General features: G+C 40.3%; 1 protein-coding gene across 8 annotated transcripts in view; it reads left to right on the top strand.

The window, feature by feature from the left end:
• Positions 1 to 14,948, top strand: part of SAMD12 (sterile alpha motif domain containing 12) — a 377,648-nt gene that overhangs the window by 40,073 nt on the left and 322,627 nt on the right. The gene's annotated exons all lie outside the window — the stretch shown is intronic.

Below are 14,948 nucleotides of genomic sequence, written 5' to 3'. Positions count from 1 at the left end.
AATACCATTCATTGGCAGGATTTTGTAAAAAGGGCCAGTGCCATGTGTATGAAGGACTTTTGCTGACAAGCACACTTAATTAATGATGTTTTATTAAATATATGCATGTATTCCAGGTATGGTTTCAAAGACTCTCAATGTATTGGCCTGTTGTGTCCCTGTAACAATTCTGTGAGGTAGATGACATAAACAGGACTCTAATTAATGAAAGATCTAACCATTTTTTTTGTTTTAAGATACTTAGTTCTTTTAAGTCTTAGTTGTAGGCATATAACACTCCAGTAAGAAGGGACTGGGTGGGGGAGATGATTCTTTAGCAAGGACAACCTGTTCTAGAGTTTTCCACAATGGAACTGGCAATAGATGGATTTTTATCTGAAATCAGTGAAGATGCTCATGTTTGGGGCACAGTTGAAGACGTTCATATTAGCTGGCCCCTTGGAAATTGAAGGAACTTGTCTTTATATGGTATTTGGTTTCTCCCTTGTGCATTCTCTGCAAAGGATTTTCCTTTCAAATGTCTGTAGGAGTGAATCTGTGTGTGCCTTGGAAAGCAAGGATTACGATCGCCCAAGAAAAGCTTGAAGTAGACAGGTGACTTTGTTGTCCTACAATAACCAACTCCCTCCCTGCTCCAAATGTCTTCCAAAATCAAATATGATTGTTTTTTACCCACAATTTTGAATAATTACCATTGTTGCTTCCCTTCTTTAGTGTGCATAATTAAAACTAGTGACATGAAGTACATGCTTGTGTATGTTATAAAGCATGGGAAATGAGTTGCAAGGATATTGCAGATATTTTGCACTAAGCATTTTAGTGGAGAGAAATTGCATCTCATAGGTAATCAGTTGATGGTTGAAGTTTGGTTTGTGAGCAGAGTTGGAAATAAAGTGAGCCCTGCTATATCCTGTTATATTTAAACCTCCTCAATCTCTGATGCTACACAGGCATCTTGAAAGACAAGGGGGAATAAAAGTATTAAGGATCTTTAGGAAGATAAATACCTTGACTAGGATCTTTTCAAAAGGATGCTTAACATATTAAAAGTTAGGGTAAAGAAAAACTATTACTTGTCTGATTTTAATTCAACGTTAAACATTTCCAGATTATCTCTTATTTGAAAACACATCGGTAATATAAAGTTTTATTTGAATCTGACATGATGTGATAACTTGTGAATTATTTGGAATATGTGCTACTGTATTAATTCCTGAATCTCACGTTGTTAGCAATTGCCTTCTCCTCTAGATCACTTTGTTTGCTTTGCTAAAGACGTACTTCATTGAGAATGTAGTAGTCCATAATGGGCCTTCAGAAGTAGACTGGACCACATATTAGAGACCAGATTCATTTGAATTATCCAGCTTATCTACAGTGAAAAGGGGTTAAGGAGATTATTTTCATATTTATTTAGGAATGAATGACCAGAGGCTTTAGTAAAGCTTGGAAAAAGTTTTTATTTTTTTCATGGAGGACCCGATGACAGCGGTGGTTGCTGCAGGGGGTGGGGGTAGGGGATGGAATTAAAAATAAGTGTGATTGCTGCAGACCTGCAGTGTTACCTGCACTGAACCTTCTGTGCCACAATGTGAACTTGTTTGGGGTCATGTACAAACACATTTCAATGTTTCGGTTGCCTTGAGAGGGTTATTGGAGTTGTGGGTTTTCTTTCTTTCTTGGACAAATAATTGAATCTCGGGTAATTTGACCTACTCTAAACTTAAACAAAACCCTCAAAAACCTCTGGCTAGAAATGTGTGCATTTAAAGCTACTTAGTTGTATAAATTGGTACACTTTTTCTGGAGGACAGTATGATAGTTATTGAAATTTTAAATATGTGTGATTTTTTTTTTTTTTTCAAGAATTCCCCTCTCTAGGAACTTGTCTAAAGAAATAATCATCCAGATATGTAAAAATGACTGGAGGATGGTGGTCACTCTGGCATGGTTTATAGTATGAAAATGTTGGGAAGAGCCCAAATGTCCACTCCTGGGTTGCTGGCTAGAGGAACTATGTCTGTCCATGCAATGAAATAGAATCCTCCCTTTATAAGGTAAAAGAGACCTATGTATTTATCTTAGTCTGTTCAAGTTCTTATAACAAAAAGGCTAGGTGGCTTATAAACAGTAGAATTTTTTTTTTTATTTTTTGAAAGATTTTGCTTTATTTATTTGAGAGAGAGTGCATGTGTAAGCAGGGGGAGCAGTTAGAGGAAGAGGAAGAAGCAGGCTCCCCACTGAGCATGGAGCCCATGGGATGTGGGGCTTGATTCAAGGACCCTGGGATCATGACCTGAGCCAAAGGCAGACACTTAACTGACTGAGCCACTCAGGCACCCCTAAACTATAGAGATTTATTTCTCACAGTTCTGGAGTCTGGGAAGTTCAAGATCAAAGTGCTACCAGATTCAGTATCTGATGAGGGACTGTCTCCCTTTCTTAAATGGCCATCATGTCGCTGTGTTACATGGTGTAAAGGGACAAGGGTGCTCTCTAGAGTCTCCTTTAGAGCATGGATTCCATTCATGAGGGCTCCAGCCTCATGACCTATGAAAGGCTCCACCTCTATCACATTAGAGGTCAACTAGCAGAACAGACATTCAATATCTAGCAGTATTTTAGTGGGAACATTAGTGTGATGATATTTTAAAGCGAGAGAGGGGAGAAGGGCACAGTGTATATAGCATGTTCTCATTTATGTAAAAAGGTCTTTTTTTGTATAGAAGTATCACTGAGTCTGGAAAAGTTAATCCACAATTTGAACAGTGTTTCAAATCTGGAGTTGAGATTATGGGGAAAATGTTCACTTTTGTTTTGAGGTTTTTGGTTGTCTGTCTTTTTGTTTGTTTTTACGTGTATTGACTTCAAATCCTTTTTCAGATTGCCCTATTAACTTGAGTAGCTCAACTGTGACTTTTGCTGTTTGAGTCGATATTGGGCCTTAAAAGGTGCTGTATTTCCTCCCAGGGCTTCCCATTGTTGCTAGTAAGTTATTCACCAAGGGGGTGCGTTTTCTTGGAGACTTTTTGCCTTCATGTGCCTTCAGTTGTGGAGACCATTTTGTGAGGTGCTTTTGTGTTTGCCTCTTTTTGAACTTTCTGGAATGTAACAGCTCTGACCAAGAGTTATGTTACAGTTCCATTTGACTTTCCCTTTGCTACTGATTATGCAAATCAAGGCTCTCCCACAGCATCCCATATGCACTTTCCTGTTTGCAGGCTTCACACAGGGCACCTGGTTCTGGTTCCCCATCCCCATCATGCCTGTGGCCTTGCCACTTTGAGTCCAGCCATGTTGAGTTTTGAACATCACCTGTTCCAGATCCCCAGCAGGCATAGTGACTGCTGTGGTTTTCTGACATCTGTGATTTCAAGTTTGACTTTATATCAACTTAAAAATGTACTTTCTAGTACCTTTAAGTTTCTAGAGCCTGAGGAAGGGGAGATTATAGCATGAACTTTCAATACACCATCTTGACTCTGAAATTTGTATTGCTTTCATAATCTAAAAATTATATATATCTTTCTCTCTCTCTAATCTCCATTCTTGGAAAAATTCTTTTTTTCTTTTTCTTCCCTTAGAATGTAATTTTAGAGCCTTTGGCTCTAATCCTCAAAAGACTAGAACTCTACTTCCAGAAAGAGGTGGTCTGTGCCCGGAGATTCCCATAGCTCTTACAGACCAAAGAGAAACCAGTGGAGAACCAATAGCACTTTTAATTAAGCCTTATTACTGGGCAGCATCGAGTCTAGTTGGAAAAAAAAATGGACCCAACTGAAATGTGGATCTGCCAAAGATATTTACCAATGTAAATTCTAAATGCTTCTGAACACTTGGGACTCAGGAGAGAGTACACATGCATACCAGAGCTATAGTTATAACTTTAAGATAAAAAACAAAATTCAGAAAACCAAAAAATAGCCCAAACCTATGTTAACTATTAACTTAGTTTTACAGTTGGATACAGGACAAGAGATAAGTATGGCATTTTCATCTTCTAGGGAAGTCAGAAATTATAAAGGTACATGGCTGCTTTTGTCTGCTTCCACATAGAGGGGTATGTACAATTGTGACAAAGGAGAGCCATGGTGGTCCTTTTAACACAGAGAGGGTATGGCCTCTTTCCCATTGATTTATTTTTATTCTTTTTACCATTGTAGTCATGGAGGCCCAAGACCAACTCCTAGTCCTACAGACCAGGTGTAGTTCCACAGAGCACCTTCCAAGGAAATAGTCCTATGAGAGACTGAGGTCCTTCCTGGACAGGCCCACACCCAAGGTTTATTAACCAATTTTCACAAGAAGTAGGGACAGGGCATCCAGGGGAGTAGGCACCAGCGGAACAGAACCGAACCAGTGTCATGAAGTGCAGGTAAAACTCAAATATGCAGCAGTAAGAATGGAAGCAATGAAGTCAAAGAACTTCGAGCCAAGGTTTGGCAGCAGACATCCTCAGGGGTGCTCAGCAGCAGTTTCCTTGGAGTCAAGATTCATGTTTTGGAAACAGATTAAAATAGTAGGTTAGAGCCAAGTTTATGGAATGTGAATACTACGATGAGGAGCATGGATTTATTTTCTACCTGTACTGTCCAATATGGTAGCCACTGGGCATATGTAGTTATTTAAATTTATGGCAATTGAATATAGTAGATTTACTTCCTTGGTCCTACCAGTCAGATTTCAAGTGGTCAGTTGCCACATGTGTCCAGGGGCTACTATTCTGAATAGCACAGACTTAGAACATCCTAGAAAATTCTGTCAGACATCACGGCTCTGACCTACAGAAAGCTACCAAAGTTCTCTGGGTTATAGGAGTAAGACGAAAAAGTAGTACTAACATCCTCTCTATTGTCCTTGGGCCTTGGAGGACATGTGCATCAGTCATAAGAAATGTTGAAATAGGAGTCTGTTTTGAAAATGGTGTTCCCAAATGCTCCAATGATTAAGGTTTCTGTTTCCATGGGAACTTTGGCTGTGGAATGAATCCGCCTATCAGCAGTCAGTATCCTGGCCCTTCCGCACTGGAATTCTGGGATGTATCCTCACCAATAGCCTAAACACAACATTGGGAAATGAGAAACTTCTGCCTTCTAGACTTGATTTTTCTGGGTGCTCACGAGGAAACTCCCATTCTGTGCTCTTAATACTATAAAATAAGGATTTCCTATAGTAAGTCCTTAGGATGATGATGATGGATGTATTTTTTTGTCAACAATAGTAGTTCACTAGAGCCTCTAAGGTTGTGAGTCACAGTGATAATCAGTAGTCTTGGTGGCTTTTTGAGTGTTCCTTGTATATGCATGACTGCCTAGTATTGTGTGTATGAGTGTGTCTGTGTCTGTGTTTGAGAGGCCGAGTGTGTGTGTGTGTGTGTGTGTGTGTGTGTGGAGAGAGCACGTGCAGGGGAAGGGGCAGAGAGAATCTAAGCAGGCTCCACTCTCGATGTGGGGCCCCATCTCACGACCCTGAGGTCATGGCCTGAGCTGCAGTCAAGAGTCAGACACTTAAATGAGCCACCCAGGGCCCCTGTATTTTTTTTTTTTTTTTAATAAAATGTATATCCTCATTTTGTAGCTAAGAAAACAGTATTCAAATGACTTGCCAAAACTTAGTTTCTGGCTAACTACTAAAGGAAGTCAGCATTCAAATATAAGTCAAATGACTCTAAACCCAGGGTTTTTCATTCCCTTGATGTTAAATGTACAAATGACCTATTTATTTGAAAAGAAAATGTAATCTGTTCTATTGAGAATCTGGCCAAGTAGGCAGTAGAAGAGGTTAAAAAACAGTACATGTCATCTATATTCCTCAGAGAGAAACACCGAAAATCTTGATCTCTGTTTTATATAAGGGAGAAGCAATGCCAGCATCTAAAACAGTGAATAATTGCCTACATTTGGCTTTGGGATGCATTATGTGAATCTTTGGCAGCAGGATAGCCTTTTCTCATTAGGCTAATATTAGATTTAGTTTGTATTTCTTTGGCACAGAGTTAAAGGAACTGGCCTGAAACTTGGTGCCAGAGGCAGGAGGAGGAGAAAGCCTGGTGCTTTGGATAAGCCACAGGCGGATAAATGAGAGTTGACTGGAGGCGGCTTGTGGACATTTGTAACTACTAGCAGGAAGCATTCATCTGGGATTAAAACAGAAAACTAAAAGAATTTTGACTTGGGTTAAAAGGTGAAGGGTGGATTGGTACTTAACCTTGATCAAATTACATGGCTCAGCTGCCTCTGAGAAGGTCTGTGGCAATTTGGGGATAGAATGATCTAATTCTTGGCTCTCTGTATCTCTTGGCTTGGGGAGCAAGCGTATCTCCAAAAGAAGCTGCCAATCCAATATAATGTCACCAATGATATGAAGGGGCATAACACATGGGAAACATAATGAGCACACACTTTAAGAATTGTCAGAAGGGTCAGAACAAGAGAGACAAGCCAGAATGACTTCATGCTGTGTGAGTTCCAGGGCTCCAGTACAGACTGGGCACTTGGAAAGATCTCAGGAAAAGCTATAGCAAACCCATATTTGAAGAGGTAAGCATTTATTACTGAAGTGTTGAGCTCTGAAAAAATGTAATAATTAGGATGTATGTGAGCCATAGATTCATGGTATGATCAACAAGGAACGAACCGTTGGGGAACATCTGACCACCTAATTTATAGGTAAGGGAACTGAGACTCTGGGCTTCTCAAAGATTTTGAGACCAAACAGTGGCCCAGTCTAGCCTGAAACATGGTTCTAATCCATGGCCAGTGCTTTCTACTCTATTCTGACAAATTTATATGAAAAAAGTTCTTGGAACCATTTGGTTAATGCTACTTTTCTGGTATATGAAGACCATTGTGGTGTGTCAGTGGTGTGTACCATTTGAAGCTGCAGAATGAAAGGTGATGTTTAGGGGAGATGGAACCCCTAACAGCAGATGGATCAGAACCCAGTTAGTTCCACTGACAGTTTTGACACAGCAAAAAGGGCATTTGAGTTCTAGGGAGGGCTTGTCTGGTAGCCACTCTGCCCAGATGCTTTTCCTTTCTGAAGATCAGTATCTAACCATGGAAGCAGTTAGTCCATAACAGTCAGAATTAAGATATTTCAGAATTCTGTGCATCTGCATTAAAAAAAGGTACATCTCATACCTGAGAAAGAGACAAACATAGGTGGGACTCATGACAGCAGTGAGCCTATTCTGTAGTTGTGATGAAGATGACTAGTCTTTGATGAGTGAGATTGGAAAAGCCTAGAAGTATCTAAGAGCCTTGGTCAACCTAGCTGAGTAAAGAACTCAAGAAGCAGGCAAAGCAGAGCCACACATTCAAGTAATAAGAGAAAGATGAATGTCAGAGGGAGGTAGAAGAAAGCAGAGTTTGGCCTTTGCCTACACCCATAGCTAGAGGGCTGATGCCGGTTCCTAGGGAGGGGCATTATAGATTAACAAATACACATCTTCTCTGAGCACATACAGTTTTACTCTCTATAAACATATACATGCTAAAATAGCTTCTTTACAAAATACATGTTTAGGAGGATTTTCAAGTAAATCTCTGCTTTCCTTGGTAAACTACACTGTAGTTGCTATTGAACTATAAACACTTGAACTCAGGTGACCATTTAGAACTGGTGTTTGCAATCTTTATAATAAAAAGCCAGATAGTAAATGGCTCTGCATGGGGGCACAGGAGGGGGTGTTGCTGTCTCCATGTGACTTTGAGGAAGTGGATGCATTTCACTGAGATAAGTGGTGGACCTGTGGCTTGTATGCATGTCTGCATGTCCTCACTGTGCCACATCACCTTGCCTGTGCCTCAGCCGATGGGAGGCACTAGACACCTCAGCTTCTGATGGTGCACACCCAATATTATAGAGAACTGTGGGGAGAGAAGTGGGAGGTAGAAGGGGTACTTCAAATCATTTTAAACACTTTCTCTGTAAACCTGCAAATGAGCACAACTTATGTACAGTTTGGATATAAGTTGGTAAAAGTTTATAGTGGGAAAGGGAAAAAATAATTGTAATAAGTAATAAATCACTTAAAATTGCCCTATTATACATTTAGAAAGATTTTGTAATAATTGGAAAAAGGGAATTCCACTGTGTAAAAGAAACAAAATGCAAATGACAGACACTTCTGTTTTAGAGAGATGGATATTCATCAGCCTATCATGTTCATTTATTTGCCCCAACTACCTCTTCTGAAATCCATTCATGTTGCTTCTCCACCTCACTTCACCATCTTTTCTCCCATGGACCACAACATAGCCTCTTAATGGGCTTCCACTTCCCTCTTGTTCTCCTGTGATCCTTCTCCACACAGCAATATTGAATCAGAGAAAGCCATTCACCTGCTAGGCATCCTTAATAGTTTTCCATAGCATTTAATGCATCTAGATTTGTACTTTATCATGATTGATAATACCGTAAGACATTGGGTTGTGCTTGCCTTCTCAACTTCACTACATAGCAGGCTCCCTTCTGGTTGTCTGAGCTCCAGACATACTTGTCTTTGTTTCTTGAATATACCAAGGTCCTTTGTCTGGAGAGCATTGGTATTCCCTATCCTTTCTGTTTTCTCCCTTGATCATTGGTTGGCTGATTCCTTGTCATTTAGGCCCTAGCTCAAATGTGCCTCTCTAGAGAAGACCAACCACCCTAGCTGAATTAGTCCCTGGGGACATTCTGACCTCACGGTTTGTCCTTCATAGAACTTCTTCCCTTCTGAAATCCTCCTGTTTATCTTCTGTGTCTCCAATAAAATTGAAACTCCTTTAAAGCCATGATCTTGTCTGTCTGGTTTGCTGCTGTAACATGATTACCTGCTATAGTGTCCAGCACATAATAAAGAATACATTTTTGATGAATGAATCAATTGATGCGAGACAGAAGTCTCTTGCCTCTAGTCTCTCTTTTGCCTTGTGGTTGTTTAATTATCTTTAGCCTCTCTACAAATGAGCAGAAGGATAAATCTTGCTGCTTCCTATAATGGTGGACCATGTCAGGGGAATACTTTTCTGAACACTGAGTGCAAGTGAGCTATCCTACATAAGGTGAGCAAGGAATACTTCCATAGCCAATATGCTATCATTCATCCTCACAAAGTCTAGATTGTCCCTAAGCCAGGGAAAATAGCTGTCTTGCAGTCTATGGCAAGCATTCCAAACTTAAACGCTCTGCTACCTCTGTGTTGGGACCTAGTGATCTCTCTTGCCCTCCTGGGTTGGCCAAGATTTCAGATGGCAAGTTTCCTTCACCTCCACCTGTAGCTCTCTGCAGGGTCCTCCTCATAAGCATCGTTTGAATCCCCTAACCTATTCTTTTGAAGTCAGACTTGAAGGAAATAGAAAGCACCAGCTTCTCCTTAAATAGTTACGAATTTCTGATTAAAACTGAAGATCACACCACCGGGTACCAATCAACACCTAAAACATTATTTCCAATTTTTTATGAATTAGAAATAGCTTTCAAGTGTTGCTTTCACAGGTAACCTTAGCTACACAGCATCGTAGTTGGCTTAGGTTGCTGTAGCAAAATACTATAGGCTAGGTAGTGTAAACAATAAACTTGACCTCTCACAGTTCTGGAGGCAGACAAGTCCCAAGGTCAGAGTGCCAGCTAATTGATTCCTGGTAAGTGCCTTTTACCTGGCTTGCAGATGGGCAACCTTCTGGCTGTGGCCTCACATGGTGCGGAGTGAGCTCTTTCTTCCTCTTTGTAAAAGGACATTAATCGAATGGAGCCCCGCCCTCATCTTCTCTAAAAGTATCTCCCAAAGGCCCCCATTACCAAATGCCAGCACATTGGAGGTTAGGGCTTCAAGATATGAATTTGGGAGGATGCACAAACATTTGGTCCCTATCCTATCAAACGTGCATTTTGGCCCGAAGCCGAATAGCTCAGTGTTAAATCATTATTTGGCTGAAGCTCAGTATCACCATCATAGAATGAATGCCTCACATACAAGAATAAACCTGAAATCTTAATAAGCATGTCTATTTATTACAACTTAATTAAAATTATCCCAAGCAGATTTTGTTTAAAATTGGCATTGTAGTTCAGTGGTAATAATTTCTCTGAGCTGTCAGCTCTTGTGGTTTTTACATTGCACATCTATGATACTGAAAATGTGCTCTCTTTCAGCTAAGGTCAGTAATGGAGCAACCTACATTTTTATCCAGCTCTGTCATTACAGTGTCGTGCTAATGGTGCTATTTCCCTCTCAGGTCATTAAGTTTTCTCCTCCAACAATAACTACTATACTAAAGACTTCTACTCTTGGGCTTGCCATCTTGGTTGAAAGTCATGAGGTAACTTCATTGAAACAATCCCATAAAGTAAAGCTTTTCGTTTTTTAGTACTTGAAAAAGATGCTTTTAAAAAATTCTCAAAGTGAAGCTTAATTTTGTTATCCCTTGTGGTTTTCTTCTTTAAAGCAATGTTTTCACAATATTCATTGTAAAACAGGATTCTCAGCTCAGCAGCCAGAATGGTCTTGTTAATGTGCGAGTCAGATCCTGTTATTCGTCTAATGGTTCCTTGTTTTTCTCAAAAGCCAACGTCCTTTAGATGTCCTACCAGGCCCTCCCTGTGTGATCTGTCCCCTGCCAAGTCACTCATGTCATCTGCTACTATACTCTCTTCCTTGTTTAGACTGCTCCTAGATTAAACCAGGCATCTTCCCACTGCAGAGCCTTATATTGGTTGTTCCTTCTACCTGCAGTTCCTTTTCCTCAGGAAGCATAGGCCATGCTTCTTCGTCTCTTTTAAATCTTGGCTGCTTAACCTTCTCATTGGGGTTTGCATGGGTTATTCTATTTAAATAATGACCTCTTTCCCAATACCCCTGATCCCCTCCCCAGCTCCAGTATACTCACAACTTGCTAAAACAGTATATCACTTCTTTATTTTTTTTTTAGTTTTTATTTATTTATGATAGTCACAGAGAGAGAGAGAGGCAGAGACATAGGCAGAGGGAGAAGCAGGCTCCATGCACCGGGAGCCCGACATGGGACTCGATCCCGGGTCTCCAGGATCGCGCCCTGGGCCAAAGGCAGGCGCCAAACCGCTGCACCACCCAGGGATCCCTATATCACTTCTTTATTATGTGAATTATTATCATACATCATCTATCAGAGTGTAAAGTCTGTGAGGGCAGAGACCTGTTTTGCTCAGTAATATATACCAGGCATGGTTATGATACATAGGGATCTGTCCTAGAGGTATAGCTATTTTTTGTTGTTGACATGAATTTTTGTAATCTGTATACATTTATCACTTGGCTGATAAACTTTTAATTGTGTGAAGCAAACCAGAAGAATCTTACTCTGTTACATGGCTCATTCTACTGGAAAGGGAAGTTTCATACAGCAACAGTAAACCTGAAGAACACCCCTATTTGTGTTGCTGATGATGCTATGGTAATCAGATATGTAAATAACTTGTATGATCAAATGATCATTAATTGCACACAAGCTTGGGGCTGCCAGAAACACAGTTGAAATGGCATTTGGCTACTTGGCCTGCCAAAAACCAAGGTCGAAACCATAGCTAATAGCAGATTTTTGGCCAAATGCCACAACCAAAGTTGGACTCTGGCAGCATCTTGTTCTTAATTACGCAGTTTAGCTCCTAATTGTTCACATGTCTACCTTACACTGTAATCTATTTTGGGGGAGGGGGTCAGAATCTGACAGCATTTTCTCATACTGTAGTAATAGGGTTAAGCCCTAAAAATTATATTATTAACACTATAAATATAGGATTGACTCTCTAAAAGCCTGGATAATAGTAACCACTTGGAGGTGGCCAGAACAGACCAGAACTAAAACAGAAGAGAGGAAGACATCAAAACTTGGATTTGTTATAATGCAGGGTATATAACTTCACTGTTTTATCTTCAAATTACATAGTAAAACTCACAGGCTCTGGGACCTAGGTCTGATCCCTGCCCTGCTACTTAATAGCTGTACCACCTGGGGCTAACTTCTTGACCTCTTTCTGGCTTCGGTGTCTTCATCTGTGCAGTAGGGATAATCCTCATATTTACCTCACTATGTGGTGGTTAGAATCACTGCAGTTTATATATACAGTGCTTAAAACAGCTCCTGGCATATTGTAAGCATGATGTAAGTTTGCTACTATTGTTATTCTTAATACCATTATCCTCAATCCTCAAAATATTTTGGCCAGATGGATTAGAGAATATACTTTTTTCTTTCTTCTTTCTTTTTTTTCTTTTTTTTAAGCAGTCGGTTTCAGATTGGGTGCCTACAGCCATATTGGGTTTATCAGCAAGTTTTGTTTGCCCACACAGACTTAAAGTTCAATGATTCAACAGTGGAAAAACCCAGAAATTCTTTATTTAAAAGCTCCAGATTTCCCATTTCTCAAACTTAAAAAACCTGGAAATGATAAGCCTAAATTTATACCAGCTGCAGCTGTCAGCAGTTGCCCCCTTTAGATTTGGTTCTGTCCATGCCTGGCCCTCTTTACTCCTTCTGTTTCTAGCTAAGCTTCTATAGTCCGTTTAGTTTGTGACCCTTGGGAAACGGGATCCTGACATAGTATAAAATGTAGACTTAACCTTTTCTCACTCTGTGAGAGTGGCTTCTATATCCTTAAAAATGTTCATGTCATTCTATATTTAAAGTATCTATTAGACCCCTTTTCTGGTGATACTATATTGAGCAAGACAGAAGTGGAAACTGGATCTGAAACATGTACTGTGATGCAAATTCTAATATATATTTGGAAGGAAACCAACGGAGGTCTGAGAAACTGTTAAAAATGTTAAAAATACATCCATGCCAAAAGAAGCAAGAATACTTCTTGGGAGCAAGAACACTTCATGGAACTAGGTCAGCTTGTGCATAGACCCTCAAGTACAGAAGACTGCTTAGAAAAGACCAGTGTGGCAGGTTTACAAATGGCTCAAGAGGATACTGGAGGAGAGATTGTGTGGTTTTATCTGAATTTTATACTTAGTGCGATGGAAATCATTGAAGGGTTTTAGGTAGGCGAGGGACTTGGAAAGAAAAGACTGTAGCTGCTCTACAGAGTTGTTGAGAAGCAAATAAGAGTAGAAATGGGGACATTGGGAAGGGGATATTGGAGTTTATGGTGTTGAGAGACAGTGCTGTGTTGTTCCAGAGTAGAGTAAATAGAAATGGAGAGAGGTGGGCAAATTTAAGTTCATTTTGAAGGTAGAATTGGTAAGACATGATTAGGTATAATCCATGAGGCAAAGGGAGGAATCAAGGATGACTCCTATGTTTCTGGTTGGAGCAGCTAACTAGACATTGGCATTATTTAGTAAGATAGGAAAATTGGCAAGGGAGGGTGTTAAAAGGGAAAGCTCTGGGGGGAATCAGAAGTTTCATTTTGACCGTGTTGATTTTAAAATTTCTGAGATATCCAAGAGAACGTATCGAGTAGGTTATTAAACTTGTGAATCTAGGTTTACAAGGGAAGAAGTCTTAGCTATAGACTGAAGGCCATATCTGTCACTGTGTATATTTAAGAGTACGTGCCCGCGCGTAGGAACCAAGGAGTCTTCCATTGATCCTTATCTCTAGGATGCGTAATCCCTTTGGTTTCTCCTGCTTTCTTGCTGCTTCTTTGATTCTTCTTATCCTTAACCTGCATCATTGGACTTTGAGCCTAAGAGTTAGACTGTTTAGTTTAGAGGGTATTCGTAATAGCATGAAAGCACTTGGGGAGAAGTAACGAATCCTGTCTTTTTCTGTCTGGCCTAATTTTGACTTCTTTCACCTGCAGCCATACTTACCTAGCGAAGAGACTAGTGCATATCATCAGCATTCAGAAAAAGGTTGTTGGGGATAAGCAGCTGATACAGTTTTTAGGCTTTAAGGCTTAGTAGCCTTGTATAGGAATGTGAGGGTGTATCTGCTTCTGCTTTCACCAGTGCTGTCATGGGAGATGACACCTGTGTTCATCAGTATCTGCTTCTCTCATGTGCTCATGGACCTCTGCACTTCCCAGTCTCTTAAACTGACTAGTTCTAGACATTGGCCTCTGGAGAGAAAGAAGTATCTACTAACATCAGCTAAACCCTGGAGCAAACTTCCTGTTTCTTTTTGGAAATAACGGCGTCTACATGTTCAGACTGCAGAACACAAAGTCATCCCATGGAGGACAGCTACCTAGGAGCTGACTTGTAGCTGACTTTTTGTAGAAGCAAGAAATAAACTTGTGTCCCGAGGTTTCGAGAGATGTTTGTTACTGCAGCCTAAGTCTAGCCTAACCAGATCAATCCAGGTGACATCCGGAGACAGTGCAGTGATGCTTGCTCAAAGCATAAGCTACTCACAGGGAGGCATCTGGCTAAACTTCAGGCCAGATATAACCCCCAGCAAAGATGAGTGTGCTTAACAATTACTTAGAACTCAGTATGGATCGTAACTTTCTTTTTAACAGATGGAGACTCTGCTCTTTTTACTCTCAACTACTGAACTGAAATTAAATCCCTATATGAAGATTTTAAAGCTCTTCTCCTGGGTCCCGGTGATAATTACCAGTGTTGAGACCTCCTTGGGCCTGTGTATCCCTACTGCCTCATTTTGTGTTTGTGTGTAATTGATAGCAATTAGCCACCATGTCCTTCTCATTTTGATGCTGTGATTTCCTTTCATATGGTTCTTTCTTCTGGCATGTGCTATCAAGTGCTCAGCACTTACAACTGGTCTAAATTGTTAAAAGTTTGAGGTGAATGTTTTTTTTTTTCCCCCCTTTGTCGTGGGAATGGTGGTGGTGGTTAATCTGCTTAAGTAATTACTTTTTGGAAAAGGTGACCTATTTTGCCCTCCTGAATGCAAATCTGCTTTGCATCTCTCACTGTTTACACAGTGACTTCCTGAGACACAAGTGCTTCTCCTTGAATGACCCCTTTCTCTCTTGGGCTTCCATGGCTAATATTTATTGGCAACATCTGG

Source organism: Canis lupus, chromosome 13 (genome assembly GCF_011100685.1).
Source record: "Canis lupus familiaris isolate Mischka breed German Shepherd chromosome 13, alternate assembly UU_Cfam_GSD_1.0, whole genome shotgun sequence".
Classification (NCBI taxonomy): Eukaryota; Metazoa; Chordata; class Mammalia; order Carnivora; family Canidae; genus Canis; species Canis lupus.
Note: the sequence above shows the minus strand (reverse complement) of the source record. Positions and strands in the feature narration are given on the sequence as shown.